Below are 20,745 nucleotides of genomic sequence, written 5' to 3'. Positions count from 1 at the left end.
AAGTCTAAGGACTTGTTGGGGGGTTTTTTTTACTTTTTTTCTTTTTTTTTTTTTTTTTTTTTGAAGTCAGCACCACACATGAAAGAGGCCTGGGAGAGCCTGAGCCCAGCACGCTGCAGGGGGAGGGGGTTGGATATTCCAGAGGCCCCTGGAAGAGGCTGGATAAACATCCAGAGCTCTGAACACACCTGTGCTGCCGGGCAGCTACGCTCGGGGCGCGTGGACCAGCGGGGGAAAAAATGGGAATCCAGCAAAACCACCCCGGTGGGAAACATCCCCCTGCAAAAACAGCCGGGAAAACCAAATGAAAAAATAACCCCACGAGTTTTTTTTTTTTATTATTATTATTTCACTGAGCTGTGCTTGGCCATCCCAGCTGGCAGCAGGGCTGGTTTCCCTCAGCCTAAGGAATATTGGGATGGAATCCTCCAGCCCTGAGTCACTGCACCGAGCAGGAGCTCTGCTGCAGCCTTGCCCAGAAGAGCCCTAATAACCAGGGCTATTAATTGGCCATTAGGGGCTAACTGGGCTCATTAGGCTGATGAGGATGAGCCAACCCCACCGGGCAGGTTCCCCTGGTCCCCCCAGGATGGGGGAAATGGTGGCACCATTCCCCAAATTCCCATTTATCCCTGGTCACCTCCGTGTTCATCTGCGGGACGCGGGCGCTCCCAAATCAGCTTGGCCCCGTTAAGCCCTTCCAAGAGGAGATTTCCTGTGGGGCTCAAGGCTCTCTAAGCGGGTTATGTGTCCCTAATTTCTGGCCCTGGGGTTTTTAAGGCAGAGCTTGAGGCTTAATGCAGCCTTTAAAACACTCCAGAGCAAACCAGAGCAAAGAAACCATCAGAAAATCAAATTCGGTTTAAAAAGAGAACTGAGTTTGAGGCTGTTCTGGCTGGGTTACTTTTCTACCCTGCGTTTAGCTGAGAGCATTGCGATTTCAATTTAAAAATAAAAAAAAAATAAAAATAAAAAAAACCAACAAGCCAAACTCAACAAATTTCTGCTCAGGGATTGGCCAGGCTGGGGCTGGAACTGGTCTGACAGGAACCAGGAGTTCAGATAGGCTCCCAAACCCTCCTGGTTATCCAAATGAGGCTCCAAACCAGTCGAGCCGGAAATCTTACAATTAAAAAAAATAAAAAATAAAAAAAATAAAAAAAAAAAAAAAAAGGGAGAGCATTTGGCATTCAACCAAGGGTTAAAACCCGAGCTGCTCACAGGGACTGAGGCTTTGCAAGTCAGCAGCTTGGGGTGTTTCATGTTCACCTAAAAGGCAGCAGTTCCCACGCCACACTCGGACTCGTTGTGGTTTTTTTTTTTTTGTTTTTTTTGGTTTTTTTAGGGTGACGACACCCTCAAGTCCGCAGTTTATAGGGCATGAGGCACAAAACCCCAATTCCAAGCTGTCCTGGAATCCCAGCAGAGCCAGCTGCCCGCACAGGGGGACTCTGCGCCCGCTGGCCCCGGCAGGAGAACAGCCCCAGAGTGAAGAATTAACACTCAAACCCTGCTCACCTGCGTGTCCCACTCGCGGAATCAGCTGTCACCTCCCCCAGGCGGGTCCCTGCAGCCACCCCAAGGGTTTGAAGGTTACCTCGGTCCATTTGAGCAGCCAAGGGCTGCTTTTCCTTAAGTTTAGGGGGGGAAAAAATCGCTTTTCTTTAAGTTTAGGGAGGGAAAATAGCTTTTTTTTTAATTTGGCGGGGGGGGGGATTGCTTTTCTTTAAGTTTGGGGGGGGGAAATAATTTTTCTTTAAGTTTGGGGAGGGAAATAGCTTTTCTTAAAGTTTAGGGTAGGGAAAATAATTTTTCTTTAAGTTTAGGGGGGGAAAATCGCTGTTCTTTAAGTTTAGGGGGGGTAAATCACTTTTGTTTAAGTTTAGGGGGAAAATAGCTTTTCTTTAAGTTTTGGGGAAAAAAATGCTTTTCTTTAAGTTTAGGGGGGGAAAATTGCTTTTGTTTAGGTTTAGGGGGAAAAAAAATTGCTTTTCTTTAAGTTTAGGGAGGAAAAAATTGCTTTTCCTTAAGTTTAGGGAGGAAAAAATCGCTTTTTTTTAAGTTTAGGGGGGGAAAAATTGCTTTTCTTTGAGTTTGGAGGGGGAATTGCTTTTCTTTAAGTTTAGAGGGAAAAATCCCTTTTCTTTAAGTTGTGGGGGGAAATCGCTTTTCTTTAAGTTTAGGGGGAAAAATCGCTTTTCTTTAAGTTTAGGGGGGGAAAAATCGCTTTTTAAGTTTAGGGAGGAAAAAATTGCTTTTCTTTAAGTTTGTGGGGGAAAAATCGCTTTTTAAGTTTAGGGAGGAAAAAAAATCACTTTTCTTTAAGTTTGGGGGGGGATCGCTTTTCTTTAAGTTTAGTGGGGGAATTGCTTTTCTTTAAGTTTAGGGGTGAAAAAATAACTTTTCTTTAAGTTTAGGGAGGGAAAATCACTTTTTTTTAAGTTCAGGGAAGAAAAAAATCGCTTTTCTTTAAGTTTGGGGGGAAAAAAATCGCTTTTCATTAAGTTTGGAGGGGGGGGAATCACTTTTCTTTAAGTTTAGGGGGGGAAAAATCGCTGGGAAGGGTCCAGAACGATAAAAACAATGGATTTATTGGCCTGGCTTAAATCTCATGATGTGGCTGTGCCGGAGGAGGGACAGACAGCCGTGCTGGCAGTGGCAGCAGCCGCCTGGTTGGTGACACCAGCCAAGCACAATCAGTGGGAATTCAAGGGGCAAAAAGCCCAGGGGTAAGCCGGGTTTAAGAAATTTATTCCCAGCTGCGCTGGGTAACCCGGGTGTGACCCCAAAAACGAGCTTGGCAGGGAGGGTAAACACCAAGGCAGGGCTCAAAGCCCAGCCTACACTTAAGCCTTGCAAAATGGGCTTGTGCAAGGAGAGAAGGAACCGTGTGAAACGGGACAGGGACACCAAACCAGCACTCCAGGGAATTCCTGGAGTTCATCCTTCCCCAGCTCTGCTCCTCCACCCCCATTCTGGGGGGCTTTTGTCAGCCCCAGGCTTTGTTTGCTGCCTGGAAATCCCCTTGGGGACGTGGGGATGTGTGGACAGGACATGCCAGGACACATCTGGGGCATGTCCAGGCAGCTTCCCTCATCCTCTAAAGGAGATTGAAATATCCCCCACGGGCTCCTGGCCGCGTTTGTGCGGCTGAAGGGCTGGATTTCCACACGGCATTCCCACACAGGAGTTCTTGGACTCGCAAAATTAGGATTTTTTTTGGTCCCTCCCTGTGCTCCACTTCCCTTCCTCCATCCCCGTTCCCTCCTGTCCGACCCACTGCCAATGTTCCATCTGCTCTGGAGTATTTTGGGAAGCAAACATTGCTTTTTCTCCACCCTCCCCAGGCCTCTGGATTTCGTTTTCTGCCTCTGCTGAGCTCTCAGGGTGTCGTAGTTGAGATGGAGACAATACAAAGCAACACACTCCATTTTCAGAAGGCTTCAAACCCGTTTCTATAGAATAAAAGAGAATAGCATGCATACTTTTTATACAGTCTTACAAAACTCATAAATTTACACTTTACTCTTTGGTCAGGAAAGATTAATAAAGTTTCCTTTTGGAATAGGCAGCTGCAGGTTTCTCTTATTCTTTTTTTTTCATATTTTCTCTTATTTTCTCCTATTTTTTCTTATTTTCTCTTTCTTCCTTATTTTCTCTTATTCTTTCTTCTCTTCTTTCTTCTCTTGTTCTTTATCCTCTTATTCTTTATTTTCTCTTTTTCTTTCTTCTATGTCCATGACCTCAGTAGAAAATTCTTCCAGGGCTAAACAGGGATCCTCTTCTCACACTTTTCTCTGTGGCTCACAGAAATGGCTGTAAAACCTCAAAGAAATGGCTGTAAAACGTCACAGAAATGGCTCTAAAACCTCACAGAAATGACTGTAAAACCTCACAGAAACTGCTCTAAAACCTCACAGAAATGGCTCTAAAATCTCACAGAAACAGCTGTAAAACCTCACAGAAATGGCTCTAAAACCTCACAGAAATGGCTCTAAAATCTCACAGAAACAGCTGTAAAACCTCACAGAAATGGCTCTAAAATCTCACAGAAGCTGCTCTAAAACCTCTCCCACCCCAGAAGGGCTCAGGGGGTTTCTCCTCGGTCTCACCTTCCTCCTGACGTGCCAAAAATCACCCAGACATCTGTAATTCTTTGCCTTTTATTGTCTCGTCATGTCCTAACCTCATTGTCCAAATTTTTATTGCTCTAATTTTCCTACTATTTTTTAATAACTATTTGATTGCTAACAAGCTTTTAAAATGTTTAAAAACCGAGCGGTTGGTGTTTTTCACACGTCCAAGAAGAGCCTGGTGAGAGCTCGACATTTTCGGGGAGGAATCCTCGGCCCGGCGTTCCTCCCGGAGCTGTGGGGATCAGCTCAGAGAAGGTTTTCCTGCTCTTTTTCCACATCCTCCCTGCAGCCTGCCACCAGCCAGCCCTGTCCTTGTCACCGAGGGGGACAGAGGGGACACCCAGCCGAGCTGTTTGCACAGGGCAGCTCCAGGGAGAGCTGGCAGCTGGGAAACCTGGCAGCCGTGGCGGTTTAGGAGATAAAAACTGTAGCGAGCGCGGGTCTCCAGGACGGTTTGGATGGATGAGAGATCTCTGAAGTCAGGTCTTAGGAGATGTGGTTTATTAAAAGGGGCAGCCGTGGCGGTTTAGGAGATAAAAACTGTAGCGAGCGCGGGTCTCCAGGACGGTTTGGATGGATGAGAGATCTCTGAAGTCAGGTCTTAGGAGATGTGGTTTATTAAAAGGGGGGAAAGGCCCTGCTTGGAGTTGCCAGGCGCAACTCGTGGCAGGTCTGGGGGGAGAGGGAGAGGGAGAGAGAGGGAGCGAGGGTTCCAGGTGAGGGTCCCAGGGGAAGGTCCTGTTGTAGATGTCGGCGAACCCAATGGGAAGAATGATGATGTCTGACTTATTTCAGAAGGCTGAATGATTTCTTTATTATAATTATGCTATGATACATTAATATACTATATAAAAGAGGATACTAAAAACTACATGCTGCTTTCTCTAACCATCATATCTAACTCACTCACAACTCATGACCCTGTTCTCCAGAGCCCAGACACAGGTGGATCTCATTGGCCATCAGGCCCAAACAATCCACTGTGATCCAACCAGGCATTCGCTCTAGGTAAACAATCTCCAAACACATTCCACAAGAGAAAAACAAGGAGCAGAAATAGAAATTGTTTTCTCTTTCACTTCTCTCTGTGCACCTTTATAAAAATCCTGAGAGAGAGAGAAATGTGCTTGCCACAAGGTCCAAGAGAGGAAAGTCCAAGAGAGCATCCGGTCCCTCGGGCACACCTTATCAGGGGGCTTCAAGGTGGGCTGGAGCAGGACTTGGGCCAATGGGGTCCCAGATATCTGATACTTCAGGGGAGGGTCACAGGTGTGGGATGAACCAGACATTGGGGGTGAGACAGAGCATTCCATTTGACCTTTGGACCTATCTGCAGGTAAAGGGCATTGTTTAATCAGAAGGAGGATTGCTTTCAACCTGGCTATACTGTTGTTTTCTAGTTATTCAGTAGTCAAGGTTTGCTATTTCAAATCTAGTTCTCATCTCAATGTCTGTATTTTCCAAATCTTTTGCCAGGCAATCATATTTATAAGGTTTTCCTATTTCATCTTCCCCAACAAAAAACCACTCCAGAGGTCTGGGAGCAGAGCAGGGACCAAGGTGAGATGTGTGTGGCAAGCACATTTCTTCCTCTCTTGGGATTTTTTCATTGAGCAGCACAGAGGGAAGAAAGAGAAAACAAAAATCTGTTTCTGCTCCTTGTTTTTCCCCATGTGGAATGTGCTTGAAGAAGTCTTTACCATCGCTGGGGGGATGGCTTGGTTGGAGTCTAGTGAGAATTATTTGAGGCTGGTGGCCAATCCAACCCACCTGTGGCTGCACTCTCAGAGAGGGCCACGAGTTGTGAGTTAGATATAATAGTTAGAGAAGTAGATTTGTACATTTGTATCTCCTTTAAATAGCGTAGTAATGTGTTGCAGCACAGTTATGATAAAGAAATCATTCAGCCCTCTGAGCTGGAGTCACACATCAGCATTTCTTCCCACCTGGCTCACCTGCATTCACAAAAAGGTGCCCTGCTGCTGCCCCACCCCAGAGCCTGGCGATAAAATCTCCCCCAGCCCAGGGTAAACAGCACGTGGGGGGCACAGGCAAATTGCCCCTCGGGAATTCCTCCTTATCGGGGTGTGGCTGCCCAGCCAGGCCTTGCTCTTTCCCCTCTGGAAACTCCCAGGGTAAACACAGACTCCAGTCAAAACAGCCACTCCCTCCTGCACACACCTGGGGACAGGTGGGGATGACAGCAGGTCCTTGTCAGCGCCGCAGAGACACCCACGGACAGGAATCCCTGGAACATTCGGGGCGTCCAGGATGGAGAAAAGCAAGCCTGGGAGATGCCACCTCCTGTTCCAAGCCAAAAAAGCAACCAGGGCACAGCAGTGGTGGGATAAGGACCAAAATTCCTCCCATCCCCCTGAATTTTTTGGGCCAAAAAAGCAACCAGGGCACAGCAGTGGTGGGATAAGGACCAAAATTCCTCCCATCCCCCTGAATTTTTTGGGCCAAAAAAGCAACCAGGGCACAGCAGTGGTGGGATAAGGGAACAAAATTCCTCCCATCTCCTGGAATTAAAAAAAAAAGACAATCAGGGCACAGCAGTGGTGGGATAAGGGAACAAAATTCCTCCCATCTCCTGGAATTAAAAAAAAAAAAAAAAAAACCAGTCAGGACACAGCACTGGTGGGATAAGAACCAAAATTCCTCCCATCCTCCTGAATTAAAAAAAAAAAAAAAAGACAATCAGGGCACAGCACTGGTGGGATAAGGGACCAAAATTCCTCCCATCCCCCTGAATTAAAAAAAACAAAACAAAACAATCAGGACACAGCAGTGGTAAAAGAACAAGATTCCTCCCATCTCCCTGAATTTTTCAAAAAAGCAATCAGGACACAGCACTGGTGGGATAAGGGACCAAAATTCCTCTCGTCTCCCTGAATTTTTCCCCCAAAAATTCAGCACTAGTAAGAGACCAAAATTCCTCCCATCTCCCTGAATTAAAAAAAAACCCAAACAAACCAATCAGGACACAGCAGTGGTGGGATAAGGACCAAAATTCCTCCCATCTCCCGGAATTTTTGAGGCCAAACCTCCCTCCTCGGGTCTGTCTCACACCTTTCCTTCTAAGGCAGGCTGGAGGGGTGGGTTGAAGGATTTCCCCCTTCCCTGCAGCTACAAAAAAGGGATTTTTCTTTTCTTAGAAATGAGAAGTAAAAAAAAATAAAAAAAATAAAAAAACAACACAAAGGAAAAAAAAAAACCAAACCTCTTTGGCTGAAACCACAAGACAGGAATTTTTATTTTATTTTATTTTATTTTAAGGTGCTGAAAATGTAACTGGGCTGCCAAAATGCAGCTCGGCCAGGCTGGGAAGAGCTGCCAGGGCAGCACATTGCCCAAAATCTGCATTTTTTTGCCCTTTTTTTTTTGCTTGGGGAGCACCAAGAGAGGGGAATGTGTGGTGCGGCTCCATGGCAACCCCAATCCCTGACATTAAACCAAGGCCAAGAGCACCAAAGCTGGAGCAGCTGGGAAGGGAATTTCCTGACCCTGCTGGGCTTGAATGTGATTTTTTAAAAGGTTGTGAAAAGCAGTTTATTCTCCCTGTTTCAGAGGGGAAGAGCAGGAGACGGTCACAGATTAAAGGGATTTTTATTGAGGCAGCACAAACCTGAGCTGCTGCATGGGCCTGGGGGGTTTTGTGGGATCCACGGTGTCCATATGGGATTTTTTTGGGGGATTTTTTGCTTTCCCACAAGGCTGAAGGGTGCAAGGCACCCCCAGGCTGGGTGAGCTCGAGATTTCATTTCTATCAGCTCTTTCCAGGCTTTCTGGGACCCACAGAATCTCCCAGAAATTTTTAATTTCTCCATCATTTTGTGCTGCTAGGATCACGATACCTGGGCTGGGCTTGAATGTGATTTTTTAAAAGGTTGTGAAAAGCAGTTTATTCTCCCTGTTTCAGAGGGGAAGAGCAGGAGACGGTCACAGATTAAAGGGATTTTTATTGAGGCAGCACAAACCTGAGCTGCTGCACGGGCCTGGGGGGTTTTGTGGGATCCACGGTGTCCATATGGGATTTTTTTGGGGATTTTTTGCTTTCCCACAAGGCTGAAGGGTGCAAGGCACCCCCAGGCTGGGTGAGCTCGAGATTTCATTTCTATCAGCTCTTTCCAGGCTTTCTGGGACCCACAGAATCTCCCAGAAATTTTTAATTTCTCCATCATTTTGTGCTGCTAGGATCCTGATACCCGGACTGGGCTTGAATGTGATTTTTTAAAAGGTTGTGAAAAGCAGTTTATTCTCCCTGTTTCAGAGGGGAAGAGCAGGAGACGGTCACAGATTAAAGGGATTTTTATTGAGGCAGCACAAACCTGAGCTGCTGCACGGGCCTGGGGGGTTTTGTGGGATCCACGGTGTCCATATGGGATTTTTTTGGGGATTTTTTGCTTTCCCACAAGGCTGAAGGGTGCAAGGCACCCCCAGGCTGGGTGAGCTCGAGATTTCATTTCTATCAGCTCTTTCCAGGCTTTCTGGGACCCACAGAATCTCCCAGAAATTTTTAATTTCTCCATCATTTTGTGCTGCTAGGATCCTGATACCCGGACTGGGCTTGAATGTGATTTTTTAAAAGGTTGTGAAAAGCAGTTTATTCTCCCTGTTTCAGAGGGGAAGAGCAGGAGACGGTCACAGATTAAAGGGATTTTTATTGAGGCAGCACAAACCTGAGCTGCTGCACGGGCCTGGGGGGTTTTGTGGGATCCACGGTGTCCATATGGGATTTTTTGGGGGATTTTTTGCTTTCCCACAAGGCTGAAGGGTTCAAGGCAGCCCCAGGTGTGGCAGGTGCTGATAAGGAGGCTCCAGGCTCCAGATTTGGGCCAGTTCATGGCAAAGTGACCCATCCAGGGCTGATTCCAGACCTCCTTCCCCGCAGAGGCTCTGCCCAGGTGGATCCACCAGCCCCTTTCTTCCTCCACTTCATTATTTTGTTTTTTTTGATGCAACATAACGAATGCTCCCATTCCCCGTCCCCCCCTCTTCACTGAATTTCTTTATTCAGTATTTTTCGTGATGGAGCAGCCCCTCAGGAAGGATTTGTGTGGCTCAGCTCAAGGATCAGGAGCCCTTTCTGGGGGATTTTCCCTGCTCTGCTGGGCCATTCCCACCCCCAATGTCCCTGATCCCAACTGGGAACAACCGCTGGGCAGGGATCAGAGGGAAACAGGCCCTGGCTGTGTTTTCCCATGGTTTTTTGGTTTTTTTTTTGCTCCAGGGAAAAATGGATTTCCCTCTCCCTTCCCCTCTTGGGCAACGTTTGACCTTGCCAAGCTCAGCCTCTTTCCAGCCTCACACTCCCAGCTCCTTCCCCTCCTTGGAAATTCACTTTTTCCAGCTTCCCCAGGTGCTTCCAGGGTGGGAAGTGAACCTCCAAGTGCCTCAGGAGGTGGAGGATTGCTGAGTTCCAGCAGCCACGGAGCCGGAGCAGCGCCGTGGAGCGAGTTTGCCAAGGAAAGTGGGAGGAACGTCATCGGCAGCAGGGATTTCAGCCTGGCTGCACATCCTGGGATGGAAAAAAACGCCCCCAGAGCCTCTGCCAAAGCTTTGGAAAGGCTGAAATCTGAACAGGGAGCTGACGTGCTGCTGCTGGGAGGGATCCCTGTGGCTCTGACATGAAATTTGGCCTCCAAAGGTGATTTCTTGAGTAAACGACTCCTCCTTGAACAACTTCTTTAACTTCCCGACTCCCTCCTGGCTGCTCGCAGCCAGCTCCAGCTCCGAGGCCACATTCCTGCTCCAGCCTCCTGGATTTGCTGGAGTGGCAGAACTTTCCTGTGGGGTTCTGGGGATAAAACCACATTAGCTTCCTCCTCGGGGTCTTCAGGAGAGACAGGAACGTTTTGGGGGGTGACGCTCAGCCTGCCCTTGCTCCAGTGCTCTGGGAGGACGTGGATTTTTCCACAGCTCTGGAAGGTGAATCCATGTGGTTCCTGCCCAGCTGCACCACCCCAACAAACCCAACCCTCCACCTGTGCCAGGGAAGGGCGAGGGCTCCTTGGGAAGAGCCCGGAGCAAGCCCGCAGAGGGAGCCAGGAGGGATCTCCCGGAGCAGGGATCAGCTTGGGGAGAGGATCTAAGCTGGCCCTGGGTGTTGCCTGGCTCCACCTGGGCTCCCTTTGTGCCCTAATTGCTGCTTGCAGGGCCTGGCAGCCCAGCTGGGCCTCGGGAAGCCGTGGCCTCTTTCATATTTCGTGGGTGTAGCCTGAGAAGAAGCCCCAGGAGCTTCTCCCAGTGTCCCTTCCCTCCCACGCCGGAGGCTGGACCGTCCCCGGGACAAACGTCCGCCACGGATTTGGAGAGGGCAGAGCTGTGGATTCCTCCCCACCGTCACAGGGCCATTCTTCTCTCTCTCAGGATTTATTCGTAGAGCAGCACAGAGAGAAGAAAGAGAAAACAATTTCTATTTCTGCTCCTTGTTTTTCCCATGTGGAATGTGCCTGGAGAATTGTTTACCTGGGGTGGTTGCTTGGTTGGGTTCTGGTGATGATTGTTTGAGCTGATGGCCAATCCAACCCACCTGTGGCTGCACTCAGAGAGGGTCACGGGTTGTGAGTTAAATTTGGTAGTTAGAACAAGTAGGTTTGTAGTTTAGTATCTCCTTTAAATAATTTATTAATGTATTATAGCATAGCTATAATAAAGAAATCATTCAGCCTTCTGAGCTGGAGTCACACATCAGCATTTCTTCCCACCGGGTTCGCCTGCATTTACAATACCCCACGGCCTCAACTCTTCATTTTGGCATCAAATAAAATTGCTTTTTGCACACTTCTGCTGCCATTCTGCCAAGCAGCACCTTCCACGTGCAATCCCAGGATATTTAGGCAAAGGGGAAAGCTGATCTGATCATGGCTGTGCATGGGGAAGTGTGACAAACCCAGTAAAAAAAAAAAAAAAGTTTTTGAGGTTTTCAGGATATTTAGGCAAAGGGAAAAGCTGATCTGATCATGGCTGTGCATGGGGAAGTGTGACAAACCCAGTAAAAAAAAAAGTTTTTTTGGTTTTCAGGTTATTTAGGCAAAGGGAAAAGCTGATCTGATCATGGCTGTGCATGGGGAAGTGTGACAAACCCAGTAAAAAAGAAGTTTTTGGGTACTTCTCATATGATGGATCAAATTTGCAAAGTACATTTGGGTTAATGGTATTTTTAAATAGAAGAAGAAAGAGTGAAGAGCGTCCCAAACAATTAGGAAAAGCCATTCCAGACATCCCAAACAGCAAACCCAGGCACAGCTCTGAGCTGAGCCACGTAAATCCTTCCTGAGGAGCTGCTCCATCACTGAAAATAAGAAAAGAATATAATAAAAGAAAAGAATAAAATAATAAAATAATGTATTTCTTGTATAAAGAAATTCAGTAGAGAGGGATGGACAGGGAATGGGAGCATTAAATGTGAAAAATATGTATTTTATGATTGGCTCTTCGCAAATATTAAACTGAATATTGTATGAGTTATGGAGGGTTATTTTGTAGTACTGTATTAATCCTTTTTAAGTAGCGTGTTAAATATAGCTTTAGGTTACAACATAATGTTAAAAGAGACACTCTGCGATGTAAGATATTTTTTTTACTAGCTCAAGAAAGGGATAAGATAAACAAGAAACTCTTTGCACAGAGATAACAGCCACAGGAAATCCAAAGAGTTACGGCCTCATCAGAAAAGGCAAATATTCTTCCACCTTCTCTTTGTCTTTATAGAACTACCAGGATTAAAGGGAAGAAGTTGACAAAAAACAGAAAAATTCTTAATTTGCAAGGAATTTTGCATAATGTAGGAGATATATGAATATGCAACAGGCTGGGAAAAAAAAAAAAAAAAAAAAAAACCAAAAAGCCAACAACAAAAAAAAACACTTCGAGGAGGTTTTTCCCATTTTTTAGGAAGGTTTCTCAGAGCCAGGCTGGGATTTCTCATCCAAAGTGAGAGAGGGAAGGGAAAATGAGCCTCAGATTGTCCCCTGTGGGGTGACAGCTCCGAGTCCATCCCTGAGCCTGGATCTTTCCCACCCACCCCTCAGGTTTCATTTGCTTCAGAGCTGAAACAAGAGACAAAATTCCTTTTTTTTTTTTTTTTTTCCAAACAAGGAGGAAGGGAAAAATTGGGAAATTGGAGCTGCTCTCCTCCAGCCCCATCCCAACAGCAGCAGCACAACAAGGTCCACCTCAAAGGTGCCACCTGAGCCACACCTGACCTGAGAAAATCATCAGCAGGGCCACCTTGGGCTCTCAAAATGCCCCTGGGGATGCTAAAAATTGCCCCCAGTTACTCTGTGGGCTGCTAAAATTCGGCATAATTGCCTTAATTACACCTCATGACACCTGGGCTATGCACAGAAAGGCAGCACACGTGGGATAAAAAAGGCTCTGACCACACCTGGCCCAGGCTGAGAGGCTCCTGCTGGCCCCTCCTGCTCCGTGCCCTGCCCAGCCGGTTCCCAGCTCCCCGATAAGATGGAAGCCCTGGCTGTGATCCTCGCTTTTGGATCTCTCCAGCTTGGGATCAAGGGATTTTCCAGCCAGGCAGCATCTCCCAGTGTCCCTGTCCTTCAGCTGGGGCTGTCCCAGCTCAGCCAACTCCTCCTCCTGCCTCTGTAATCTGATTTTTCCCCCACTGATTTCTTTCTTTGCTGCTGATTTGTTCATTTTTAAGAGCGGGGCCTGCCTTATCTCCCCTCCACCCACACTTTGCAGCCGGGTCAGGGTGTGTGTGCCAGGGGAAAGGGGCCTTGCTGTGGATCTGGGCTTTTCCCAGGAGCTGAGGAGGAGTCAGGTGGGGATTTGACTTCAGCCTGGCTTAGAGGCTTCTTGTAAAGTGTTCCCATTGCCAAATATTTGTGCAATTGTATAAAATTTATACTTTTGGGATAACACACTGCTGCCAGCGTGCTCTGATTTTATCCCCCATTTTTTGTCCCCGTTTTTCTTTCTATGCCCCTTTTTTAAATCCTTCCTTCTGTATCCCCCTTTATTTTTTACCTCTTTTAAATCCCCCTTTATTTTTACCCTCCTTTATTTTTTAGCCCCTTTTTGTCCCACTCTTTTTTATTCCCTCTTTTTTTACCCCCCTTTATTTTTACCCCCCTTTATTTTTACCCCTCTTTTTTTAAATCCCCCTCTTTTTTATACCCTTTTAAGCCCCATTTATTTTTTTATTCCCATTTACTTTATAACCCCCTTTTTTTATCCCCCTTTATTTTTTTATCCCCCTTTATTTTTTTATCCCCCTTTATTTTTTTATCCCCCTTTATTTTTATCCCCCATTTTTATCCCCCTTTTTTTATCCCCCTTTATGTTTTACCCCCCCTTTTAATCCCCCTTTTTTAAACCCCCTTTATTTCTATTCCCCTTTATTTTTATCCCCCTTTATTTTTTATCCCCTTTTATTTTTTATCCCCTTTTTTATCCCCCTTTATTTTTTACCTCCCTTTTAATCCCCCTTTATTTTTTACCTCCCTTTTTTCAACCCCATTTTTAAATCTTTTTCTTTATCCTTCTATTTTTAAATCGCCCTTTCCCAGGCATTTGAAGTTCCCAATTCTCCTTTACTCCTCCACAAACTTTCTGAACCCCCCAAAAGTTCCCCAATTCTGCCTCAGGACTCGAAACTCCCAAATTCTGTGGGAGAGCCAAAGGATCTTTTCCCTTTCCAAAGTGGCTTTGGGGAGGCTGGAATGGGGAGGGAAAAAAGCAAATTTAAAAAGAATTCTGGCGAAGAATTCCGCCCTCAGCAGCGAAACAACGCTTCCGAAAGAGAAAGGAAAATATTGTGCTGAGCAGAGGGGGGAAAAAAAAACCAAACTGGAGTGTTTATCCCTGAATTGCTGACAGAGCCCAGCTGTTCCCAAATCCCAAATCCCGGATCCCACAGCCTTTGCTCCCAAAAAAGGGCCGCGCTTCCCTTGCTGGCGGCTGACGCGGCCCCACGGACGTCAGCGGGAGCAGCAGGAAGCTCCAAAACAAGTGACGTGGGAGGAAAACCTGCCAAGGAGGGCTCTGGAGCACAGCCATGCTTCCAAAGATGGAGATCCCACTGGGATTCTGCCCCTGGAATGTCGGGGTGCTGCTGGAGAATGTCCGGGATTTTAGGGTTTGGGGGGATCCTACTGAGGGGAATATGCAGGAAGAGGGGGATGAATCCAGCCTGGGAGAGGGGAAGGAGTGGGAGAGATCCAATCCCGATTTTCCTGGCAGAAAACAGGGAATTGTCAGTGGGAAACCAGATCCTGTTCCGTGTCCCAGTAATGGACAGAGCCAAGGGGTTCTGTTCTTTATTTCTGTGGGAGAAATAAAGGATTGGGAAAGAGAAGAGGAGAGAGGAACGTCAGGGATGTCTGGAAGAGGGAACGAATCCAGCCTGGGAGAGGAGAAGGACTGGGAGAGATCCAGTCCGGAATCTGGGTCTTTCCTGGCAGAAAATAGGGAATTGTCAGTGGGAAAACGGATCCTGTTCCGTGTCCCAGTAATGGATGGGACCAGGGGGTGGGAGAAATAAAGGATTGGGGAAGAGAAGAGGAGAAAGGAACATCAGGGATTCCTGGAAGTGAGGAAGGAGTGGGAGAGATCCAGTCCAGGGAATCTGGGTCTTTCCTGGCAGAAAATAGGGAACTGTCAGAGGGAAAACAGATCCTGTTCCGTGTCCTTTATTTCTGTGGGAGAAATAAAGGATTGGGAAAGAGAAGAGGAGAAAGGAACATCAGGGATTCCTGGAAGTGAGGAAGGAGTGGGAGAGATCCAGTCCAGGGAATCTGGGTCTGTTCTGGCAGAAAATAGGGAATTGTCAGCAGGAAAACGGATTCTGTTCCATGTCCCAGTTTCGACAGAACCAGGATGTGGGAGAAATAAAGGATTGGGAAAGAGGAGTGAGGAACATCAGGGATGTCTGGAAGAGGGGATGAATCCAGCCTGGAAGTGGGGAAGGACTGGGAGAGATCCAGTCCCAGGTATCTGGGAAAAAAGTAGGGGATATCTGGCAGAAAATAGGGAACTGTCAGAGGGAAAACAGATCCTGTTCCGTGTCCTTTATTTCTGTGGGAGAAATAAAGGATTGGGAAAGAGAAGAGGAGAGAGGAACATCAGGGATTCCTGGAAGTGAGGAAGGATTGGGAGAGATCCAGTCCAGGGAATCTGGGTCTTTCCTGGCAGAAAATAGGGAATTGTCAGTGGGAAAATGGATCCTGTTCCGTGTCCCAGTAATGGATGGGACCAGGGGGTGTTTGGTTCCCTGTGGGAGAAATAAAGGTTTGGGAAAAAGAGGAGTGAGGAACGTCAGGGATGTCTGGAAGAGGGGATGAATCCAGCCTGGAAGTGGGGAAGGAGCGGGAGAGATCCAGACCAGGGAATCTGGGAAAAAATAGAGGATATCTGGCAGAAAATAGGGAATTGTCAGTGGGAAACCAGATCCTGTTCCATGTCCCAGTTATGGACAGAACCAGGGTGTGGGAGAAATAAAGGATTGGGGAAGAGAAGAGGAGAAAGGAACATCAGGGATTCCTGGAAGTGAGGAAGGAGTGGGAGAGATCCAATCCCGATTTTCCTGGCAGAAAATAGGGAATTGTCAGTGGGAAACCAGATCCTGTTCCGTGTGCCAGTAATGCATAGGAGCAGGGTGTGTTTGCTTCCCTGTGGGAGAAATAAAGGATTGGGAAATAGAAGGGAAATCCCTTCCTTGGGTCTGCTCCCTGAGGGAAAATTCTGGGCGTTCCAAGAAATTATTATACAAAAATTCCCATTTCCTGCTCTCCCCCCAAAGGCCGGGAGCCTCCCTGGGTGCTCCCAGAGCAGCCCCAGGAGAGGCCCCGCCGTGGAAAGCAGGAATTGCAGATGAATCCCAGGGCAATTCCTTCTCCGCAGCCTCCCCGCTCCCACAAACCCCGATCCCAGGCAGATTCCCACACCCCGATCCCTGCTCCCAGCCCAGCCCGGGGCAACTGGGACTTTCCTGGAGGAATTTCACTTTTATTCCTTTCAACTCCTCAGCCTGCCAGGGTTTTTCTCTCCTGGCTGAAATATTCCAGATTTTTTTTTTTGGGTTGTGGTTTTTGTTTGTTTGTTTTTTCTTTCTTTTTTTTTTTTCTGAATCTGAATTTTACTTTTATTCCTCCTTTTATCTCACTTTTTTTTTTTTTGCTGAATCTGAACCTGAATTTCACTTTTATTCCTCCTTGGCCTGCCAAGGTTTTCTCTCCTGGCTGAAATATTCCAGATTTTTTTCTGAATTTCACTTTTATTTCTCCTTTTATTTCACTTTTATTCCTCCTTGGCCTGCTGGGGTTTTCTCTCCTGGCTGAAATATTCCAGGGTTTTTCGGTTTTTTTTGCTGAATCTGCTCCGGGTGACCCCAGCAATGCCAGACTGGGTTGGGTTGGGTTGGAAGAGACCCAAAGGTCCTGGCACAGGAAGGAAAAGCTCTTCCAGAGAGCCTCGGGCTCCTTTCCAGATCCTTCTCCAGCTCCATTCCCTCGAGGGGCCCAACCCCGAACACAGGATTGGAATTTCGTGGCCCCATAAGCCCCTCACGCCCTCAAAAGCCACAATCCCCCCTTGAAATATTCCAAATTTCTGGCTTCATTCCTTAATTTTCACTCAGGATTTTAGGCTCTCCCCGCTCTGCCGACCTAAGCAGTGCCGAGGGAACGAGATATTCCGTCCCAAAAAACCTTGCGAGGGATAAAAGGGTGGGAGATAAACCCCATCCAGCAAGATTTGGAAGGGAAATTTTTGTTATTCCCGAACAAGGCCAAGTTTGGAACACGGCGTGGGGACAGAGAGAACGTCCCTGCCCAGATGAAGGTCACCTTAAACCCCGCTCAGGAAAGCTGAACTGGGGGCTCAGCCTGACTCCAGAGCTATTTTAAGCTCCGAGGTAGAAGGGCACCTGCTCCAGCAGGGAATGTTTTATTTACAGGCTATTTTGTTGCTCAAGCTGGGCCCAAAATGTCCTTAAATTATTAAATATCCTTTCTTTTTAACGAGCAGGGACTTGTGGATGGGAGTGAGAGGAGTTCCAACCCTGGAGGGAGGGACGTGATGATCCACACCCGTTTTTTAGACCATTTTATTTTATTTTTCTGGGCTCTTTTTTTGTTTGTTTGTTGGATTTTTTGGGGTTTTTTTGTTTGTTTTTTTGTTGGAAATGTGGGATCAGCTGGGCTGTCTCAGCAACAGTTGCCTCGACGTGGCTGTAAATGTTTCATGGGAAGCTGAGCCACCTTCCCTGCCCAGATGGCTCCGGGTCAGGAGCTGGGGAGCACGGATTAGAGGGGAAGGGGCAGATGCTGCCTCACCAGAAGGGTTTAAGCTGGGATTAGATGAGCTGGGATGGGGCTGAGGAGGGCAGAGCATCCCAGGAAGGGTTCAGGGGGACTTCTCTCCCTAAATGAACCGAAAAAAGACTATTCTAGAAGTATAAAATATATATAAGTATATCATTAGAAGTATAAAAAATATATATAAGTATAAAAATTTTAGGTTTTGTCTCTTTACATCATCAGTAAGAAGCGGTTGTAGGGGGAAGAGAAGTGTTTGTTCTAATTCTTATTGCTCTTTCTTTTAGTTAGTGTTAATAAATTTTTGTTCTACTTCTTATTTTGCTCTAATTCTTATTACTCTTTCTTTTAGTTTAATTCTTATTCCTCTTTCTTTTAGTTCTAATTCTTATTCCTCTTTCTTTTGGTTCCAATTCTTATTACTTTTTCTCTTTGTTCTAATTCTTATTCCTCTTTCTTTTTGTTCTAATTCTTATTCATCTTTCTGTTAGTTAGTGTTAATAAACTTCTGTTCTAATTCTTATTTTGCTCTAATTCTTATTACTCTTTGTTCTAATTCTTATTCCTCTTTCTTTTAGTTCTAATTCTTAGTCCTCTTTTTAAATTCTCATTCTTATTACTCTTTATTTTTGTTCTATTTCTTATTACTCTTACTTACTGTTAATAAATTTTTTGTTCTGATTCTTATTACTCTTTATTTTTGTTCCAATTCTTATTCCTCTTTCTTTTCCTTACTGTTAATAAATTCTTTCTTTATACCCTTTTTAAAGTTTTAAGCCTGCTTTCCCTTTCTCTTAATTTTATCTCACAACAAGAAATAATAATAATAATCAATAATTATGTTGAATACACTCACGATTAGCCACCACAGGGACACAGGAGGTGCTTCCGAGGTCCTGGTGGGGTCTGAACCTCCAAAAAAACCGGGATGAAATTCAGGGAATTGTCCCCACACCCCTCAGCTGGGGGATGGATTGACCCCCAGCTCTCCCAGTTTGTCCCAGCTCCCAGTCCGGGGCGGGTGATGGGAATGGTCAGGGTGGAGAGCAGGTCCTGTTCCAGGGTGGGAGCTCCACGGGGAATCCTGCCTGGGAGCAGTGCGGGATCTGCCCGCTGCTGATATTTTCCTCTAAATAACAGCTGATATTAGTTCAGGCTCAGAGATGCTTTACCAATCCTAAATGGATTTTGGGAGATTACACGCTTTAATAAATCCAATTTTTAAGAGATCAGCCTATATTAAAACAAAAAATAAAATAATCATGCAACATAAGGCCCATTAAAAAAAAAAAAAAAAAAAAAAAAAAAAAAGGAAAATCCAGTGAAACGAAGCTCCAATGATCCATGAGAAATTTCCTGAGCCAAAAGAACCCGAGAGAGGCTCGGGATCTGTTTACAGAGGGAAAATGAGGAATGGGGAAAGACGGGGGGGATGGACAATGGGAGGTGGCAGCAGGGCAGGGAATCCTCAGGGAGAAAACTCTTCTGGGTCCTCCTAAAACATCCCCGGGGACAAGAGGTGGCCAAAGGGCCCTGGAGGAGCGGCAGGGGGGGATGGCTACAGCATTTCCTAACGAGGTGAGTCTGAGCTGGTATTTCTGGGAAGGAGGGAGGCAGGAACCTCCCCCGGCAGCAGGACAGGGCTGGTGCCTGGAAATCTGCTTCTTCCATGGGCTCTGGAGGGGAGGGGAGTGGAATTCCAGGGGAAGATGGAGCTGGGATTGGGGGAAACAGCTTGAAAACAGAGCCCTTTCTAATTCTATTTCTGCACGGAGCTGCTGGGACTCGGGGAGAGAGGAGCTTTCCTGGCTGTCCCAAACTGGAGGAATGGCCTGAACTTCATGGATCTCCTGGCCAAGACCTTTGGGGGTCCTGACCAAGACCTGTGACCTCTGAGAGGAGGGAATTTGAAGAATTTTAAAACTTTCTTGCCATGAATCTGATCCAAACCAGCTGCCAGATATTTGCTGTGCATGGAGAGACCACATGGAGGTGGAATCCCCATCCCAGGAGGTGTCCAAGGAGCTCCTGGAAATCTCCAAGGCACTCCTGGAAGTGTCCAAGGAGCTCCTGGAGGTGTCCAAAGCACTCTGGAGGTGTCCAAGGCGCTCCTGGAGGTGTCCAAGGCGCTCCTGGAGGTGTCCAAGGCGCTCCTGGAGGTGTCCAAGGCGCTCCTGGAGGTGTCCAAGGCGCTCCTGGAGGTGTCCAAGGCGCTCCTGGAGGTGTCCAAGGTGCTCCTGGAGGTGTCCAAGGAACTCCAGGAGGTGTCCAAGCCACTCCTGGGCTGGTGACAAGGAGGGGATTGGGCACAGCCTGCACTTCATGATCCTGGAGGGCTTTTCCAGCCTTGGGGATATTGGGTTTCTGTGCTACACCTCAGGTGAGGATGCTGGACCTTCATCCAGGGCTTCCCACAGGATGGATCTCGTGGCAGTGACCCCAAATGTTCTGTTTGAAAAAAGAAGGAGCAATTTGGACCAGGCCAGCTCCCAAATCCCTCTCTCGAGGCAGCTGAGCAGATTCCAGCCCTGCCAACATTCCAGACCCCTCCTTGCCCCTGTCCCAGCAGCTCCAGCCGCTCCGTGTGCGCCCAGGGAAGGAGGGACACGCGCAGGGATGACGTGATGGGACATCTGAGATGGCCAAAAAGGACAGATTGATCGCTGCCAAGGCTCTGGGGCGCTCTGCTGTAGGGAATGGGATTCCAGGGCGTGGAAATAAATGGATTAATGCCTCACCAGGTGTCCTGGCAGGGCTGGGTGAGGTTTTGGATGGATGTGGTTAATGATTTCTCTTTCACCCCAAAACTGTCATGTCTTGGAGAGGGACTTTGGACAAGGGCCTGGAGTGACAGGAAAAGGGGGATGGCCTGAGGATGAAGGAGGGCAGGTTTAGATGGGATATTAAGGAGAAATTCTTCCCTGGGAGGGTAGGAAAGCCCTGGAATAGAATTCCCAGAGAAGCTGTGGCTGCCCCCGGATCCCTGGAAGTGTCCAAGGCCAGGTTGGAGCACCCTGGGGTAGGGGAAGGTGTCCCTGCCATGGCAGGGGTGGAATGGGATGAGCTTTAAGGTCCTTTCTAACCCAGCCCACTCTGGGGTTCCATGATTCCATGTCTCCCACAGGCTTTAAAACCCTGGAGAAACAAACTGCCTTTATCCTGGCTGGGTTTTTTTTACCTATCAAAGTGCTCCGTTTCTATAAAAAACTGCTCAAAAAATCCTCTTTGCCTCAGATCTCGATTTGTGACTGCACAAAGAGGAACAACAACTCAACATTCTGGCCTGCAACCACTTTTCTTCTCCAAATGTTGCCTGAAGACTCCTG

The 20,745-nt window shown here is 47.1% G+C and overlaps 2 protein-coding genes across 2 annotated transcripts in view; both read right to left on the bottom strand.

The window, feature by feature from the left end:
- OPTC (opticin) overlaps window positions 1–20,745 on the bottom strand; it is a 159,156-nt gene that overhangs the window by 71,325 nt on the left and 67,086 nt on the right. The window lies entirely within an intron of this gene.
- Window positions 19,979–20,745, bottom strand: part of TOMM6 (translocase of outer mitochondrial membrane 6) — a 120,526-nt gene continuing 119,759 nt past the window's right edge. The window contains exon 3 of the mRNA XM_068173318.1: window positions 19,979–19,997. The gene's annotated coding sequence lies outside the window, so the exon portion shown is untranslated. The remainder of the gene's footprint in view (window positions 19,998–20,745) is intronic.

The sequence above is a fragment of the Anomalospiza imberbis genome, chromosome 26 (assembly GCF_031753505.1).
Source record: "Anomalospiza imberbis isolate Cuckoo-Finch-1a 21T00152 chromosome 26, ASM3175350v1, whole genome shotgun sequence".
NCBI classification, from domain to species: Eukaryota; Metazoa; Chordata; class Aves; order Passeriformes; family Viduidae; genus Anomalospiza; species Anomalospiza imberbis.
The sequence above is the reverse complement of the archived record's forward strand: the minus strand, read 5'-3'. Positions and strand labels throughout refer to the sequence as shown.